The 19,649-nt window shown below is 32.1% G+C and overlaps 1 protein-coding gene and 1 pseudogene across 8 annotated transcripts in view; one reads left to right on the forward strand and one right to left on the reverse strand.

Annotated features, from left to right (window-relative positions):
* LOC145291348 (ribosomal protein S6 kinase beta-1-like) overlaps window positions 1-19,649 on the reverse strand; it is a 282,083-nt gene that overhangs the window by 228,237 nt on the left and 34,197 nt on the right. The gene's annotated exons all lie outside the window — the stretch shown is intronic.
* LOC145242732 (U2 spliceosomal RNA) lies at window positions 7,889-8,031 on the forward strand (annotated as a pseudogene).

Raw genomic sequence — 19,649 nt, forward strand, 5'->3', positions numbered from 1 at the left:
ATTTTTATTTTTTTTTACTTTTGAATAAAAAAATAGTTATGAAAACAAAAACAGTGTTCTCGTTCAGTAGTTTTTATTTTATTCAAGAAAATAAAAAAGGTACTCATGTACTTATTGAACCGTGCTGAAATAATGACATTATTTAGAAAGCCATTGTTAACATGGGGGCAGGAGGGTGTTTGTACCTATTCTGTACTTTCACCTAACAATTTAATGAGAACAGGTATCGTAAAACTTTAATTAAACTTGAAAGTACTATTTAAAAATAGCGCGGATCAATAAGTGCACTAGCATCAAATAATATTTCACTGTCTTTCAATCTACGACATTCCATGAAAGGTATGTTAAATGCTAAAGCTTCTTGTTTATTTTTGTTTATCGCCACAAGTGCTAATTTTGACTTTCACCAATTTTCCTTTAAAAACAATTAGAAACTCTTCAAACATTTGGGCAAGGCACTTAAACCATTAAAATAATAATAATAATAATAACGGTAACATAAGTGCATAAGCACCAAATTTTTTTGTTTTGTTTTCATTTTGTTTGTTTGTTAAATCCGACAATAAATAAAAAATAAATAAAAATAACAAAAGAATACAAAAACAATAAAAAAAAGGTAGTGTAAAACTTTGATTAAACTTGAAAATAATATTTAAAAAATAGAGCTGATTCCATTTTGACTTTCACCAATTTTTCTGTTAATAATTACTTAAACTCCAGCAAAAAAATAAAAATAAAAAAAATAAACAAAAATTGTCAAAGCTTAAATAAGTGGGTCCCGCAGACGAGCCTCGTTCTGCAATCGGAAAATTTAGGTTAACAACCGGTGAAGCTACCGAAAAGAAACCTTTTTGAATGAATATGGATATAAACAATATTTTTAAAATTAATTTCTTAATTTTACTTAAAAACAAAATGTAAACATATATAAAAAAATATTTTAGAAAATAATTTCTTAATTTTAAATAAAAATTGATTGTAAAGAATTTGTTTTTTAAATATTGAAAAATATTGCAAAGTGTTTACATAGCTGGTTCTTTGGGATAATAGGGGCGCCTGACCCCCCCCCCTTCCAAAACGGAAAGAGCTTTAGTGTTTTTACTATTTTAAAGTGCTTTTTTTTTTCTTTTTTAAGTTTGAAGCATAAGTAGTGGCTAATTGTTAACTTAGAACAACAAGTGTGCATGCCGGAAATTCTTCATGGTATTTAAACCCTGAAGTATTGTAATGCCTTTATGGTGGTTGAAAAACGTTTTTCAGCCACCATATTACTTCCTATGTACTTGCCTCCCCACGAGGGTAGAGTTAGATACAAGGTCGGTTTTTAATGTAGAGAAGAATTTATTACTAAAAAATGAAATGGTAAAATAGAAAAGCAAGTTAAGCTAAAAGTAAAAAAAAAAAAAAAATTTAATTCAAAGAATTAAAGAAAAAAAGAAATTCAAAGAAATTTCGAAACTCATTAAGATAAATAAAGATTACCTTTTAAGTAGTTAATAAAATTCTTGTACATCATATTAAATATGTTATGAAAAGTTCTACGACGTTTTTATCATAAATTTTTGACAGCATTAATCTTACTTCAAACAAACAGTTCAATTTAAAAACATAAGAGAATCGTAATGAAAGAATCGTAAATCTAAGGTATTTTTAACAATGTGATTCCGATCCCCCCCCCCAAAATACACAATTCTTACAATTAACGATTCCGATTAATCGTCCCACCACTAATACTAACTAATACCTAACCCTTCCTCTCATTCAAACAAAAATAATGTTCATATATTTAGAGCTTATAGAATGTGAGGACTAAAGGACAAAAGAGAAGCAAGAGTCATGAGGCTGCCGAAAGTAAACCCAACGTCCATTTTTTTAGTCTAATTTTTACAACTGGATGCTTTTCCGAGTGCCAAACTGTTTCAGATTTTAAAATGCCAGTCATGATGGAAACATACATAATGCTAGGTTTGATTTTATTAATACTAACTATTAATGATTATTGTAAAGAGATTTTTTATTTTTGTATGTAAAGAAAGCAGGGTAAATATGTATTCAAATGCATGCACTTAAAAAAAAAAAAAATCTTCAGGTTATAGTTTGTTTTGAAACATCCTTATCTGGAACTTTCCTTAGAGGCATATTTAACAGATTTTTCCTTAGAATATAAGTTTAGTTATCTTAATGTACTTGATAGTACTTGAAGAGACAGGTTTTATATTGTGTGGACAATATTCAATTTTAAACTGATAAATTTCTATTTTTAACTTTCATTGTCAGCCTTGCATTCATAAACTATATTACCATTCTTTTTTTGCAGAATAATTGATTATGAACCATTTTAAACCTCCACATTTCTGGAAGATACAGTTCTCTTTGCAATTTGTTTAAAAAAAAAAAATCTCAGGCATTCTCAGAATAAGAAGGATCATAGAAAAGGTAAGAAAAGAATTGAAAGATTCAAGATTCGACTATAAAACAACAAAAAAGTGCAAAATTGATGACTTGATGCCATTAGAATGGAGTCATCAGTATTGACCGAATTGTTATGCCATGCCATGCCATTTTTTCACCCTGAAGACCTCAGGTTGAATATAAATGGCTATAACAATACAAAGCAAAAAACTTAAACTTGGATCAACCAATGGAAACAAGACTTTGCATTCTGCTATACCAGCCAAAAGATACAGATATGCCTATCAAAGAACTTCATTGATCGTACTTCACCTGCTCATAATTTGCCAGATTGCAACGTCATTAAGTTCTTTGTGGAACAAGACACCAGCAATATGAAGGATGAAATAAAAGCCAGGATCAACAAAGCTTTTGTGGGACCTAAGTTAGAAGACAGTGACAAAAGCCTGCAGTTGGTTCATGGTTGCCTTGATGCTATCATCAAAATCATATGAACAAGTATCGTCTGCCTCTGTATATATTATTGCATATTTTGTGTATATATTTGGTGCAGTATTTACTTCTGTAACAGAGTATAGACACATGTATGCAGATACTGAAACGTGTGCAAAAAAAAATATACTATAAAAATGAGTGTGTGCACAGACCGACGATCATGTTCAACACGTTCGAGATCATGTTAGAGATATGGAGGACATTTAAGAGAACAAAGGTCAGCGAGAAAAAAGTACTCTGAAATGTTGATACAAAAAAAAAAAAAAAAAAAAAGTTATTACTTGCTCTATGTTCCTTGCAACATACTCTGCTACGTGTTGGATCTACGTGTGTAACATTACACTTTAGCAGTTCTCAATACATGAATAGAACTTACTAATTGCGTGGCAATATGCTTATGGCATACTACACAAAAATGTTTGTTTTACCTAATAGGAGATGATCAGGCTTATAATTAACATAAGCCTTTCCTTTTTATAAAATTATATTTACATAAAAGATAAAGTTATCCATTCACAAATTTTATATGCTACCCTTCTCTTGAAGTCCTATCATATACATTAGTTATTACACTAAATACGAATTAATCAACGTTTGTTTCCCCAAGTTTCTATGGTAGAAATAAAATTCTATTTTAAATGTTCTAATTAACTGCAATTTATAATTGAACAAGCCCCTCATTTCTCTCTCTCTCTCAGCTATCTATGTTTTCCTTTCACCTTCTCACTAAAGTGATTCTCTTGTTGTTTTTCTGATGTTTAATGTGTGTTGTGTAGACCCTGGTTCTTTTCTTTGTTCCCTCATACCTGTGCTGTTCATGCCTTCGTCGCTGGTAAATATCTTTTTAGTGTCATCCAGGAGTCACGTTGCATGTTACTGTGCATTTAAGTTGTTCAATGCATTATAGTGAGAAGAATTAAGATAAGACAGAATCTGGAAATGTAGGTTTATTGAGAGAAAAATATTAAGTAATCACAACTACAATTTACACTTCTTTATGTAAGAGAGAGACAGTTATATCAACCTAAGTAACTACTGTATAAATTGATAGATCATCGCCCATAGCCTCATGACACCCTTAGTTTTATCGTTAAGTTTTGTTAGTGACCATTCATGTCAAACTTCCAGATTCAAAATCTAACTGTTCTTACTCACCTCACGTGATCACATATCGCTCTCAGCCTTGCCATCTTCTAACCCTATCTTGTGTTAGGTTATTCACAATACTTTTTAAACCTCTTTTGTTACACACATACACACACAAGATTATCTGGAACTGTACTCAACCATTTGCACTAAAATCTGTACTAGAAAATTAACTCACCTGTTATTTGACAATTCAATCACTAATAATCCTTAGTGTCTCTGTGTACATTTCATAAAAGAGTAACTTTTTTATAGAGGGACTATATAATTTAGATCATGTATCTGTACACACCAAAAACATAAATTAGATGGCAAAATAACCTGCATAAGAATAACAAATAAGAATACTTCTATTTAATACAACTAATAATCAATGGTAATTTTGAAGTAAAGAGAGATATTAATATAGTTGTGCAAGAGGAATGTCTTAACAGATTTGTCACAGTTTACGAATTTTCAAATGAAATCAATGTAGAATATTGGTAATTACCCAGCGGGTCAAGGGTATTTTAGTATATTTTAAAGAAAGATGATTCTTTTTGTTGATCCATAATAGACAAGAAAACTATAAACAATGAGATTAGAAGCCATTTAACCAATTTCTATGTTTAGATGAATCCCATTTCGTGTGTAAACGAAACAAATTATTTCATAAAAGTGAATTAAGCAAAGAATAAGATTTCAATTGCATATTTCTTCATTAAGAGACCAATTGCTGCAATTATGACCAGGCAGGAATTATGAGGAAGAACTGCACAGAGAAAATAAAATCAAGAGAATAATGTGAAAGGAACGATAGGGAAGGGGTAAAAGAAAAACCTACTCTTTTGGGGGAGAACTTGTTCTGTAAACAAATATCAAAAGTGTCTGCGAAGGGGGGGGGGGTAGGAAAAAATATGAAGGTGAAGGTTATTTCCTAAATCAAGGAGGCATTCGGTACAAATAGTTTAAAAAGGAGAAGCAGGAAAAGAGAAAAGGGGGAAAAAATGGTGCATCATGAAAGCAAAGTTAGATAGCAGATTGGTTTTTAATGTAGTAAAATTATCCAGCCCCCCCCCCCCAGGAGGAACACTCTAGATGGGACAAAATTAAAAGATTGTCTCAGTCTAATAAAACTTAAAAATTGTCAATAAAGCTTGGATTTAATTTTTTATAGAGAATATTTTCTACTGATTATTATATTAAACCTAATATATAGTAGTGAGATCAATATATATATATATATATATTACTAGTCTGGGTGCCCGGTGTTGCTCGAGTGTTTGGAGGTGTGTGTTGAGCAAAAAAAAAAAAAAAGGTGGTAGTAGGCAGGCTCGAACTCGTACTGCGAAGGAAGAAAAGAATGTTTAAAAAAAAAAAAAAAAAAAAAAAAGTAACGTCTTTGCTGTTGCGCCCATCGCCAAACCGGAAGTGACAAATGTTTAAATTAAGGCTAGTCAACAGAAAAGAGGAAATGAGTTTAGAAAATGTCAGTGAACAAAGCGACCCCTCCTTATAGAAAAGGGCCCAGTTTAGGATGAAGAAACTAATGTTTTTAGCCAATTTTTCGATATTTGTTGTCCAAAGGGTCAACTTCAAAACGATACCGATCTAGTGAAAATCGGTTGTCTATGTGGAAAGTTTTAGGTATGCATACATACATTTAAACAGACAGGTGAGATTTATATTATAGACTAGCAGGGGTGCCGATGTTGCCCGGGTTTTTGTTTGGGCGGGGGAAACCAAACCGCACATGGTCCCCGTCTGGTGCTGCATGTGAGATGATGTCACATAAAATAGTGAAGAAATGATGAATGTGAGAAGTGTGAAGAGCCAACGTTGTCTCCACATTTTCGCCAAGTTTCAGAAAAACCTAATGGATCGGGTAAAAAATGTTATTTTTTGACATTTTGGGGGATTTGTGTCCCCTTTTGAGCTCCTGGGAATGCCGAACCTAGTAAAAAATGGACAAACGGTGCAGTTTCATGCCTTAAAACATGTATATTTGAATTCAGCACCATGGAAAACCACCATCAAGTTTTTGAGTAATATGAAAAAAAAAAAAAAAAGCTCCAAAAAGACATGTTTTTTTTTTAGCCCTAAAAGTTCCAGAGGGATGCGAACCAGAATTTTGCCAGGGTCACCAATACTGAATTTATATTAAGAACAATAGCCTCCACATTTTGGCCAAGTTTCCAGAAAATCTAATGAATGGATCAAACGCTAATGGGCAAAAAGTGTAATTTTTGGTCATTTTGGGGCATTTTTTTTTTTACCTCTTTTGAGCCTCTGGGGATGCCGAATCCCAGTGTAAATGGATAACAGTGCATTTTCAGGCCTTAACACATGTATATTTCAGTTGACCACCATGAAAAATCACTATATAGTCAGACATATTAAGTTTTTGTTGAGAAATATGAAAAAAAAAAAAAAAAAAAAAAAAAAGAGCCCCAAAAGGGGGCGTTTTTAGCACTGAAAGTCCCCGGAGGACGCCAACCAGAATTTTACCAGGGTCACCCACACTGGATTTATATTAAGAACAATGGGCTCTATATTTTGGCCAAGTTTCATAAAAATCTAATGGATGGATCAAAAGTTATGTGGCAAAACGTGTCATTTTTGGCCATTTTGGAACATTTTTGCAAAAAACAATTTTTTACTGCGCACATCTATTTAATGAAATACAACTTGTGGCAAAATTTCAGTAAAAACTAATGGACGGTTATTTGTAAATCATCCAGACTAACAGATGCACGGACGCCACAGAAAATATAGGCCCCTCCCCGATAAATCAGGGGACCAAAAAGTTAGTAGGCAGGCAGGTTTGAACCCGTGACACAAAGGCGGAAAAGAAGAAAGTGAAAGAAACACTGAGATCTTACCGCTATGCTAAGACACGAGAGGAAGTGAAAAGCGTTCAAATTTATCGATGTCAATCAAAAAGTTGACTTGAAGTGAATAAGTTAAGAATCATGCAGGCACAGAAATGAAGGTTGGCTGCAGGCTAATTTTTGCTTCCCCACGATGTTGGGGAAAACCAGCTCCCCCGAAAAAAGGGGAGCTCTCCAAATGAATAGCAATTGTTTGATATGAAGCGTTTTCCTCACATTGATCAAAGCTAATTGCTTTCAAGACGTCCTAGCATGAAATGCCACTGACAGTTTTGCTTTGATGAGTTTCGCTTTATTTATACAAAAAAGACAAACAAACATGCGACAGGACAGAATAAAGGGAATTTTATAAAAGTCAATCAAAATAAATGTAGACGCAATGTCCATTCGCAAATCATACATATCATAATCTAGGGAGTATATAAAAAGTTCTCCAAAATAGTAACCCTTTGGAGACCCCCCCCCCCGCAAGCCTTTTGCGGACATACCATAAACGCGCGTGGACGTTTTGTCTTTTATATATATATATAGATGATTTGGGTGCCATCAGTTAGAATTGAAACCAAAACATACAACTCTGAGCCACGCCCATATGCATATATTTATTAGTCGCGTGCAAGCGACTCTATAAGTTGGTCCATCGGCCTGTCCGTAACACTTTTGTGCTTGGCCTCTTTGGTTATGATCAAAGGTCTGTTAATAGATGCTGTTCTTAGCTTTTTTAAGTTTTTCTTGGCCTTTTGGCAAAGATCAAAGTGTAATATCTGTTCTGGCAGATACTGCAAGCAAAGACCATATGTGGGGTCGACCCCACATATAAGACCTTGGTCACTGTAGAGGGGGGCAACCCTTCATACCAATTGTCACTATCCAGCTCCCCGGGGAGTTGGTCCCCATTTCCCCTTCACTTCTCACATTAAAAATCGGCCTTGTGCTTAATTTGCCCGGCGGGGGAGCAAATAAATACCCTTTTCTGGGCCTTTTGGCCAAGATCAAAGTGTAATATCTGTTCTTACTACATGCTGTACTTATGTTTGTAACTTAGTGATATAAAGTGGGAGATCACTTTTCTGTATTAATTTAATGTAAAATGATCACAACAACCAGTCAGTCTCAAAGCCATTCAAGTCATTCTCCAGATCATTCAAGTTGTTTTTGAAGGATTCCAGTTATTTTTTAAGCATTCAAGTCATTCTTAAGGTCTTTATGAATGACTTTAATGAACTTAAGGATGAATTGAAAATTCATCCTTAAGTTCATTAAAGTCATTCTAAGTCATTTACTTTTTATTTATTTAAGTCATTTCAGCCCATTTTTCGGTCATTTTAGTTTATCTTTAAGAATTTCATGTCAATCCTACATTCACACATTCATTCATTACACGAGAGCACGCAACTAATGGCTATCGGCCTTGTTATATATATAAATTCACCTGTCATCTCTTTTTTAAAAGATGGAATCGCTCGATTGACTAAGATGCAAGAAAGCAAGCAAGGCCCACAGAGTTTTATAATTATATAGATAGATTACTAATCTCCAAAGCGAAATCTTTGTCAATTAATGCACACACTTTAATTATAGTAAGTTCATATAAGAAAAAAAAAGGTGTAGTTGATTTCATTACAACAAACCTTTTTTTCAGAAGATTTTAGTCATTTTGTCTTCATATATCCTTTTATATACTATGTAAATAATTTGTCTAAAGTTTCAGATTCAAGTTTTTGTGTGCTAAGTTTTATTTGGCAAATTTTAGTATGCTTCGTTTTTTTTTTGTTTTGTTTTTTTCTCTCTCTCCAAAAAGCTAGCTAACTAGATGAGCTGTTAAAATTACTGGTTATAGTCAGAGACAGAATTCCCAGTGGAAGCATGCTGGCTCTCCCAGACTCAAGAAGGCCAGCTGGAGCATATCTACCCAGAAACTTATGATCCCTTTTTTTTGATAGCATGGGCATAATCTACATGCATCGGGTTCCCAGTCAATAAGAAATACTATGTTGATGTTTTAAAGGAGCTTAGGAAGAGATTCCGTCGAAAGAAGCCAGCATTCTTTAAATCAGATCAGTGGTATTTCCACCAGGACAATACACAAGTCCATCCTTGTCACAGACTATTTTGACTAAGATGGGCATCAAAACAGTTCCTCATCCTCCCTATAATCCAGACCTTGCTCCCTGCGACTTTTTATTTTTCCTTAAGCTCAAGGAAAACCTTAGAGACTGTCATTATGAGACAATTGAGGAGATGAAAGAGGCTGTGATGAGGGTCATTGACATGCTAACATAAGAGAGCTTCTATGGAGTCTTCCAAAAGTTGTAGGAAAAGTACAAGTGCATTGTAGCCAAAGGAGATTACTTTGAAGGGGATTAGAGTTTCATGTGTGTATTATCAATAAACGTGCCCATACAAAAAAATATCTGGAAACTTCTTTGAAGGCAACTCATATTTTAAGTTCAACCAAAAACTACTCTCACACATGAAAAGTGGCAAAAATTCAATATTTCTTCTGAATTCTCTGCCAGAATAGAACAGTGAGGCCTGAATAGGTACAGCAAATGTTCCGGCATAATTTACAACTAGGAAAATCTACAGAATTAAACAGATTCTAAAAACGTAATTGTTACAGCAGCAGGACGAGAGGAGTTATAATCCCACAAAATGAACACTTTTCTAAATGCTTGACTTTACTCACATAAGTTTTATTTTAACAGTTTGATACTTCAAATAAAAACAGTGCTGTATTTTAAGGCTGACCATGTTTCAGCTCTTTAAGAGTTCCTGAGGGAACATGAATCCCCCTTCACCCATTTAAATGTTTATTATTTCTAATTTTAATGAGATTTTAACCATATATGAAAAAAAATTATTTGATAATTATAAATAACCAAATTAATGTAAGTCAACAGAATACTGGTCACAAAATTAATATTTTATTAATCTATAAATTTGCTTTGATGTATTTTGGGATCTAATTTCTGTAAATCTTTTTAAGGGTCCAAGTGGTTCTCATGAACCCATCCTGAGAGGTATAATTCAGCTAGTAATATATATATATATATATATATATATATATATATATATATATATAAATAATGTCAATTCAGAGTTTCTCACTAAAAACATTTTTTTCCATTTCTACTGCATAAAAATATAGTTTTCTTGCTTTCAATAAAGGCTAGGTCCCAAAACGACTTCAGTGATATTTTTCTCAACAGCAAAAAGAATATATTAAAAAAGCAAAACTAAAGATATTTTTTTTTTATTTCTCTTTAAGAAAAAAAGACATTCCTTTTGTTCAAAGACAAAAAAGCAACTCAGAAATCCAAGTGGTTTTTCCATTTGCAAACTACTGAAGAGTCAAAACATTTGTTGTTAAAATTCCTACATCACTGGCCACCTTTCATATGGTTTATATATATCTAAAAACATACACATACAAAAAAAAAAAAAAAAAAAATCCAACCCACTTTTCGTCTTGCAATCCCATAACACATCAGCTGGAGATAGCTACAATAATTATCAAAAGTTCTAAATGCAGAGACCCAACAGTTTGAGCAACAGTTGAAGTTACATATATATTTCAATGTAAAGACGGCCATCTCAAAGCAGGTGCAAAAGGAGTCAAACGCTTTGACAAGCACATCCTTTTCAACAGTGGCAAGCCCTTAAGATGGCAGCTTTCAGAGAGTTGACCATGTTGTATATGTGCTGGTGTTAATCACATTTCATAATAAATAATCAAAGGAGTTGTAGTAGAGTAAGGAGGGCAACCACAAATCCGAGGACAAATGGTGAGGAACATTGTTGAGAAACCACATCTGGGTTGTCTTGACCATATGTGCAGGAATGGAGTCCTGCAAGAAAATGTAGGGGCATATGGCAGCCATCACATCCATCTAGAGCTTCACCATGCTCCTTGGCACCTATTGAAATTTTGTTTATTTCAAAGGTCGGATTTTGCTGCAACTAGTTCAATATACACACACTAGTGGGACTCATATTTTAGCGTTGCTCAATGGTTGCTCGGGCTAAATGGAGTGTGGTGGGGGCAAATGATGGACAGTCATTTCTTTTTTTTGTATTTCAAACAGAAAAACTAAACAGACATAACAAGACTGCAAAGTCAAAAAAAGATTCTGTATCTTTTTATTGATTATGACAGAAAAAGACGTTTCTGAATCTTTTAGATGAAGATTGGTTATTCGTATTATTTGGATCCATCAGACTACTCAAGTTCTCAAGATGAGAGCAGTAGTCCGATGAATCCAAATAATACAAATAGACAAAAAAAAAAAAAAAAAAAAAAAAAAAAAAATGCAAAACATTTTTAAATTTCAAAACAATGTTTACCTAATCTTAGGTTATAAATATAATACGAAATAATTGGTGCTCAAGATGTTGCTGGATCTGTTTTTCATGTTCTGTAGCATGTGGTGCAATATGTAAATAAGTGGCTTGTTATCTTCACACCCCTAAAACCAAGCTTTTCTTCTTTGATATGTTGGTAGCTATCGACCTATAAGCAAAGCTCCTACCTGGAGATTCACAGCTGTCATCCTTTGAAAAATCCTGTGCTCACAGAACAAGTATGTTTATGGTCAAATGTTATGATTCCGAACAAAAGATAAACATTTTCATAGAAGTGTTTGTATTTCAACTTTTAATACCTTTTAAAATTAATTGTTTAAGTGAAGACAGCAATTCCTTCATAATAATCAGTATAAGGGTCTATTTAAATGTGCTAGTATTCAGATTTTTTACTCATAAATAAAATAAATAAATGGAATGTTGAAGGAATATAATAAAAGAAACGACAATGTAATGATTATTCAATGGAATATGTATATATTCAAGTTTTAGGAGAATTAAAACATATTCTACTCTATGTACAAATCAGGTGGAGTGGAAAATGTTTGTTCTATTTTGCTGAAGATCGTGTAATGCACAAGACAAATTTAATAGCTTACAATTTCATTTTGCATTTCCTAAGTAAACAACATTAACTTTTATAGATTTTAACATTTTCCATTTCTCATTTGAAATTACAATGTGTGTATTGTTATAGACAACTGAAAAGTAAGCTGGACAGTAGACAAAACATACTCTTGAATGAATACAGATAAATCCATATAATGCACCAAAGAATATGTATATAATTATTCATAGACACAACAGATACTTATATAAGAAATCATCTTGCTTTCATACCCAATAGGTAAGTGGTGTTTTTAAATCAATATTTTTGACTAAGATAATTTTAGAGGAAATTTAATGTAAATTTATCCATTTCCTGAATCCATGTAAAGTAAACTTTTTTTTTTGTCTTTAACAAAAATCTATAATAAAATCAGTGTTCCTGTCTGTTTGTTCACAAATAACTAAGGTTTGGGAGATAAATTCTCATAACAATATATATTTTGAAACATAAAAAAAAAACAAAAAAAAAAAAAAAACAAACAAACAACATCACTTAACACTTCTACATGGTCATGGCTGATGAAATGAGAAAAATGTAACCCATGGATTAGATAATAAATAACCCGAACCATTTATATAATCTATGGGGTAAATTGTACTCATTCTGTCAACCAGATTAAGAGTAATTGTTAACAAATGACTTCCAGAGGTTGAAGGGTCAATCCTTTCTGCAGGTAATAATAATTAAGAATATAAAAATAAAATTTCTACCCTGTCATGGCTGATGGAATGAGAGCCATTTACCCCAGTGGATTAAATAAACGGTTCAGTTCCAAATTTTGCCCAAATTCCCAAGTTTAAAAATATGCACCTTAAAAAGGTTGGAGATTACATCACTGAAAACATTGTGAACATAACAGATAACAATAATCTAAATTATCCAAATAAAAATACATTTAAAAAAATGATAGTATTACAGATGTTTGCCATATTGTTTCACCTGTAGACTACAACAGTGCAAAACGTTTGGAGATTCTGTGAATCTATTTCAAGAACAGTTTTTTATGTTCTTCTAATTTGGGTAATTATGTTAATTTTGAAAGCGAAAAATAAAAGATTATAAAAACACAACGTCTTTTAACCTTTCTTATTTCTTTTTATGATTCTATTTTCTCAATTTATATTGTAAAAGCAATTATTTTTAAGTTTGTTTTTATGGTTATTTTAGCTTTAATTAAAAGTAACCGACTTCAATAGGAGTACATTGGATTTGATAAAGAGCGTAAGGATATTGGGGAAGGGGTCGACAAAAACAAAAAGAACAAAAGTGAACAGGATGACAATTTACATTCTTATTCGTCTAAAAACAAAAAAAAAAAAAAACAAAAAAAAAAAGACGATTTATTTTGTCATGCTTCCAAATCTAAACATTTGCTGAAAATGTGCTCAATCAACATTTTATGAAGTTTTGCAAGGTACTAACTTATCAACCATTATAAAAATACACTGTTGTATTTCTAATGGCTCTGATCCAATGCTATTCACTCTTTAGATTCGTACTAGCTACGTGTGTTGGTCGGTCCCACTTAACCTTGCCCTCAACCTTGAAAGTCGACGATGTCGGTTAAGCTACTGCTGCTTGTTTATGGCTTAAATTGTGAATGAGTACAACTGAATTTAGAAAAGGTACAGCAATTTTATTTGTCTATTTTTCAGATGAGGATTCATTATTTAGATTATTCAGACGGATGTCAGTTGAATGATGAATGTTATGAGAGGATTGAAAATGACTGGAATAAACAAAATTTGATTACTTAATAGGACGGTTTATGACAAGTATTTGTTTACATTCAATATGAAGACAACCATGTTTTGGCCTAAATGAAAACAGCGCCATGGTATTGTGTTCCACAGATGAGAAGTTCTTGGAAAGAGACCATGTTCATGGAAGTTCCGTCTGATGCTAGGCACACAGAGGAGGAAAGGAAAGATTTCTTTATAGCTGAGAATCTTTAATAAAAAGGGACCAGAGATTTAAGCTCAGTTGAACACCTTCCATGGATTATAGACAGTAGAGAAAGTAACAACGTTTCTTCTGAGAGAAAGGAGCTGTAAAGAAAAGAGATCATCCCCTGCCCCATAGATTACAGTCAATTTTGTACTGCCAATGCAAGAAAGAGTACCTCCAGTGACATCGTATATTTGGCAACAGCACTCCATCTTGGGACGTATTTGGCTTTTGTATAGGCAGAGAATTGCGTCGGCAGTGAGGTACTTTCTGAAGTGGTAGAACAATCCCACCATCTTTCTAGTGATTTTGGCAACATATCTGATGTAGGTCTTCCATTTCAGGACAGGGGTAAAGGTTGGTAAAGATATTTGCTGAAGCTGGGTGCTTCATTGAGGCAAAGTCAGGATCAAAGAGGGTTAATGGTTCGTGATTTCGCCTTTTATATACTTGATCACGTGAAAGAGAGCTGGCTTGTGATTGGATGCACCAGGAGGAAATGGATTTCTAATCTCGAAGTTGTGAGAAGTGGTTTTGCCTGTTTGTAGCGGCTGCTACAGATTTAATTCTGAAATACACATTTACAGACACTCCAGGCGGTATTCAATTAGTGTGTTCTCACCGCTATATTTGTTTTTAATTCTATAAAATTTAGGGTTTATCTTTCTGGTAAATGCAAAAGTTGTTAAGAAATAATTGATTTTAAGTTATTCCATAGTAAAAAACGATAACACAAATCTCTAAGTTTTCTAATTTTAAATATTTGGGACAAAAATTGATGCATCACTGCAGTTCTATATTTTGTAATAATATTTACAGCAGTTATTCGTTTTTTTTGTTTTTTTTTTTCATTGTTTATTTTTTACATTTTTTATTGTTTGAGAGAGAGAGAGAGAAAGGAAGACTGACGCTGGTGTTTTCGTTATTTAAAATATTATTGCTATTACTACATTTTCGTGTGTGTGTGTGTGTGTGTGTGTGTGTGTGTGTGTGTGTGTGTGTGTGTGTGTGTGTGTGTACTTATGCTCATCTATGTGTGTGTGTGTGTGTGTGTGTGTGTGTGTGTGTGTGTGTGTGTGTGTGTGTGTGTGTATGTTTAGGAAAAAATTGATGCTTTTCTGTAGTTTCATTTTTTGTAATCATATCTATAGCAGTTATTTATTTTTTTTTAATTTTTTATTGTTTGTGTGAGAGAGACCGACTGATGCTGGTGTCTTCGTTAATCTATATATTAATACGATGGCATGTTTACTTTGTGTGTCACGCTTGCATCTTTTTTCTTTCAAGTGGCTGTTTAATAATTGCTGTGTCCTTCCATTTCTTGTAATAAATAATTTTGCCAAGAATTCTTTATAAGTTTTGGTTTCGTTTTCAATGATAGATGATGGCACTTAACTATTTTTTTTATTCTTGAAATCACTATTTTATATTGTTTTTTTAACAGTCATGCTTACATTAGTAAATAGGGAAAATTAAATAAATCACCTCTTTTTTATTATTCTACACGCTACTGTATTAATATATAGACTTGCTTAGATAAATATTTTTACAGTTTTAACAAAAGGACTAGAATAATATGATGGTGTCTTCATTCATACTGAACGCCCACAGAATGCCCAGCAGCAATATATTACATATGAAAGATGCCGCTGTGGAATTTCCACAGGCCCCGCTAAGTTTAAATATTGGATTGTATAAAAAGGCAGGCAAAAAATATTTTTCCAAACTATCCTTGACCGTTTGGCTAGGAGCAAAGTGTAGTATCCGCCTGATACCACATTTCATCTTTCCTCTCCTTAATCAGTGAAGGAAACATTTCTTTTAGATCGAGTCAATTTTAATTTTCGTCTCAATCCAAAGTATCCCCTTTTTGGGGAGCTGAATTTTCCTTACATTAAAAACCGACCTTGTGTATAACTCTTCCTTGCGTGTTTTTAAATTTTTTTTACATTTTATTATTGTAAATAAATATTTAATATAACCCTCTTTTTTGATAATTCAAAAGTAAACCACTTATTTAATTTTTTTATTTAAATTGTTTTTGTTTAAGAATTGTTTTTGTAATTTTTTTAATTAAAAATATATTTTTTATAAAATTTTTTTAAAGTTTACAAAACAAAACATTTTGCAAAAAACAAAAAAAAACAAAAAAATGTATATTCTGTTTAGAATTTAACTGAAGTACAGAAACCGGTGTCAATCTAAAATGTGTCCTTTTCATATTTGCTGATTCTGGAAAGTTTTATTGATCCGGGAGGGGTAGTGGTAAAGTTCTGTACAAGGTACAACTTGCCCACCATTATCACACTATAATATTTTTTTCAGTTTCAAAGAAAGCAAATAACAATTAGACTGCTTTTCAACTTTTTATTTATTTATTTTTTTTTACAAATAACACACCGAGGGCATATTAAAATATCACAAGACAATTGGGAAGATTTCTAAGTTAGGAGATAAAATAGATTTTAAACACACAAATATAAACTTAACTTAAGAATTCTTTTATAAGAAAATAAAATAAATCTAACCTTTGTACAATCCACATAGATAAATAATTCCTACCAAATTTCCAACTTTGTAGGTTTAATAGTTTAAAAGTAAATTACTTTTAAATGTAGATGAACAAAGGTCTCATGCTAATAGAGATTAATAGTAAAATGTCCAGTGCATAAAAGATGAAGAAATAAAAACAAAAAGTTAATGCTTTTAATTTATTACACTCAACCAACATTAATCTTTCAACATTAAACTATTATGGTAGAATGTTAGACAGCTGCTAAACTCTGAAAAACCAATGTTGCTTTCCTTGGTCTATTTAACCTACTTAATACCAAAACTCTGCTTCATACCAAAACTCTGCTTCATACCAAAACTCTTTCTTTCTTGTTTGTTTGCATATTAAATGCATTAGATGGGAGGAAGTCAGGAAGAGGATTAGTAGTAGTACAGCAGCATAAAGTAGGAGAATGATGTAAATAAGGGGCAGCTCGTCTCCAGTCAGTTATCATGGCAACAAGGATTTTGATTGGGTAATGTAGATATAATTTGACTTAGCAGCAGCAGTTTATTTTTGTCATAATTGACCTCTTTAAAGGTTTTTCTTGAAATCTAATTTTTGTTAAATTGAAAGCAAATGTTAACTTTATTCTCCAACTCATATGCTTATAAAATATCTAATTATCTTCACAAGCAGTTAACACTAAATATTGGTTGGTGGTGCAAAAATAATATCGTTTTTTGACATGAAGTTGAACATCAAAAAACTATTATTTTTGCACCTACCTAATATATGCACTCATGTACCGATGTTGGGTCACGAGTCATCGAATTTTTATATAAAACCATGTTGGCATACGAGTGTTAATTGAATGTCCATTTTGTGGCAGTCACACAAATATATTTTTCCTATGAATATCCCTTTTTATTAAGTGCTTTCAAATTATTTGGATTTCTGTTTTCCTTAAGTATACTTTTTTTTAATTTCATCTATTTGTAATGATTTGTAAGGATATCTGTTTGCCTCTGATGAGTTGCATGAAGGCATAATGGATCATATTTCCCATCATCACAAAGAAACACATGTATGATATTTTATGGAAAAAATGTAGGCATTTGCCTATAAAATGATTTTTAAATAAAAAAAGTAAACAATCATGATTATGGATTGAGTTTTTTTTTTTTTTTTTTTTTGCAATTGGAATGTTATTCATTAGAGAGTGTGTGTGTATATATATATATATTTTTTTTTGCATGAGATATCGGTAGGCTCACATAAAAAAAATACAATTTTTCTTGGTTTTACCTGTATACTGAAAATCACACAAAAATTATTTCCAAAACGGAAAATTTTGGCACAGCACTATTACTATCTAAGAAATTCTGATAAAAAGTCATTCATACATATTTTAGGTACATAATTAAACCCATTTCACTCATGAGAGAAATATTGGGTCCATGTTAAAAAAAAAAAAAATCCAAATTATATTTCAGATTAGTTTTAATGTTAAACCAGATCATTTTATTTTTTATTAATTATAAGTAAAATTAAATAGAAGGATTTTCACCCTCAGACTCAGAAGTTCTCTCACTGTATCCCATATCACTTAAAAAAAAAAAATTAACAGACTAGTTTTAAGCATTTTCATTGGTAATTACTCTTCCTTCTCCTGCCTTTAGATGTGACTGGCTCACATTCAATTGAAGAGAAAAAAGGAGTGGGTAAAGAAAGAGGAGAGAAAGTAAAAAAGAGCTCTAGTCAAAAACAGCAGCAGCCTATGCAGTTAATTTATTAATTGACTCAGAAAGCAGTTAATGTGTTGTACTTAGAAAGGTTGTGAGTTCAAACTCAACTCATAATTTTACTTAGATTTGGTCCCCAAATAAATATTTCATATCACAATATTAAGCAGATAGTTTTTTTTCTTTAACCGACATAATTCGGTCTCTGGGCAATGCCAGGTACGCTTGCTGGTAATATCATAAAAATGCAAGAATTCAGAGACATATTTTTGGTTCTGTTTTTTTTTTACAGAAGCTATTTAGGTCAGCTTATAAACATCTTTGAAAGTCTTTGTCATGGGAAACAGACAAACAAAATAAATTCATGAAAATGGGTCAAAGTGTGTGCAAAAACAAAAAAACAAAAATACAATTTCTATTTTATTTTTTTGACCTTTCAAGCTTTAATATCCCATATATCAGCATATTTGTAAGATGTTTAGAATATCACTTACTTGCATATATCAGCAGAAATTTTTCTTTGACAAAGATTTTAATTACATACATATGCATACACACACATTATTTACTTAAATAAAACCAAGTTTGACAAATGGTTGACTGAAGGAAATATTAGTATCTCAAGAAGTCATCTTCAAATTCAGGGCTCAAGTAGTTAATATATTCCAGCTTATTTACTTTGTAGGTATCAGATTCCTAAAATATATCTGTTGTTTTACTTTGATCAAAATGGACTTTTATGAAAATAGTGAGATCACATTACAACCATGATAGCGTAAGCTTAGCAGTGGTCTAAAAGAAAATATATTTTCTGTGTGCTACCAGGGATGTGGTGTCAAGTACTCTGTGTCAGAGCAAATTCATTGTTTAGTAATTTTACTAGTTATTTACAATCAAATGGGTTTGTGTTACTCTTAAACAAATTATTACTTGACATCATCTATTATATAAATCTCACCTGTCTGTTTAAATGTATCTAACTATGTATGTCTCGCAAAAACTTTCGACAGGCAACGGATCCTGACAAGATTGGTATCATTTTGAAGCTCAACGTCTCGGATGAGAAATATCGAAAAACATTAATTCCTTCACCCTAAACTGGCCAGTTTTGTACAAAGAGGGGTCGATTTTTTCAAGCCATTTTTGCATGTCATTGTATCGGTTGGATTGACTTAATTTCAACGTTCCAAACTTCCGGTCACGTCATGGAGCATTGGTAAGGCGTCAGATTTTCTTTCGCCTTCACGACACGGGTTCAAGCCTGCCTGCCTACTAACTACCATTTTTTTTTTCTTTTTTTTTTCTCAACACACCTACAAACACCCGGGCAACACTGGGCTAAGGCTAGTATTTTAATAAAATAAAAAATAATTAAAAAATAATTAAAAAAAAATTAATTAACGTTAGATTCCGGAATATCTAAAAGTGACAAGTGATATAAGTATGAAGTCATAAAAGAGATGCCCATTTCAATTATTTAAAATAAGTAAATAAAAAAAGGATGGGAAGGAATCATTTTCCTTATTATTAGAAACTTATCTTCTTTGTTAACTAGATGAAAAACT

The sequence above is a fragment of the Euprymna scolopes genome, chromosome 2 (assembly GCF_053919585.1).
Source record: "Euprymna scolopes isolate OS-2025 chromosome 2, ASM5391958v1, whole genome shotgun sequence".
Lineage (NCBI taxonomy): Eukaryota > Metazoa > Mollusca > Cephalopoda > Sepiida > Sepiolidae > Euprymna > Euprymna scolopes.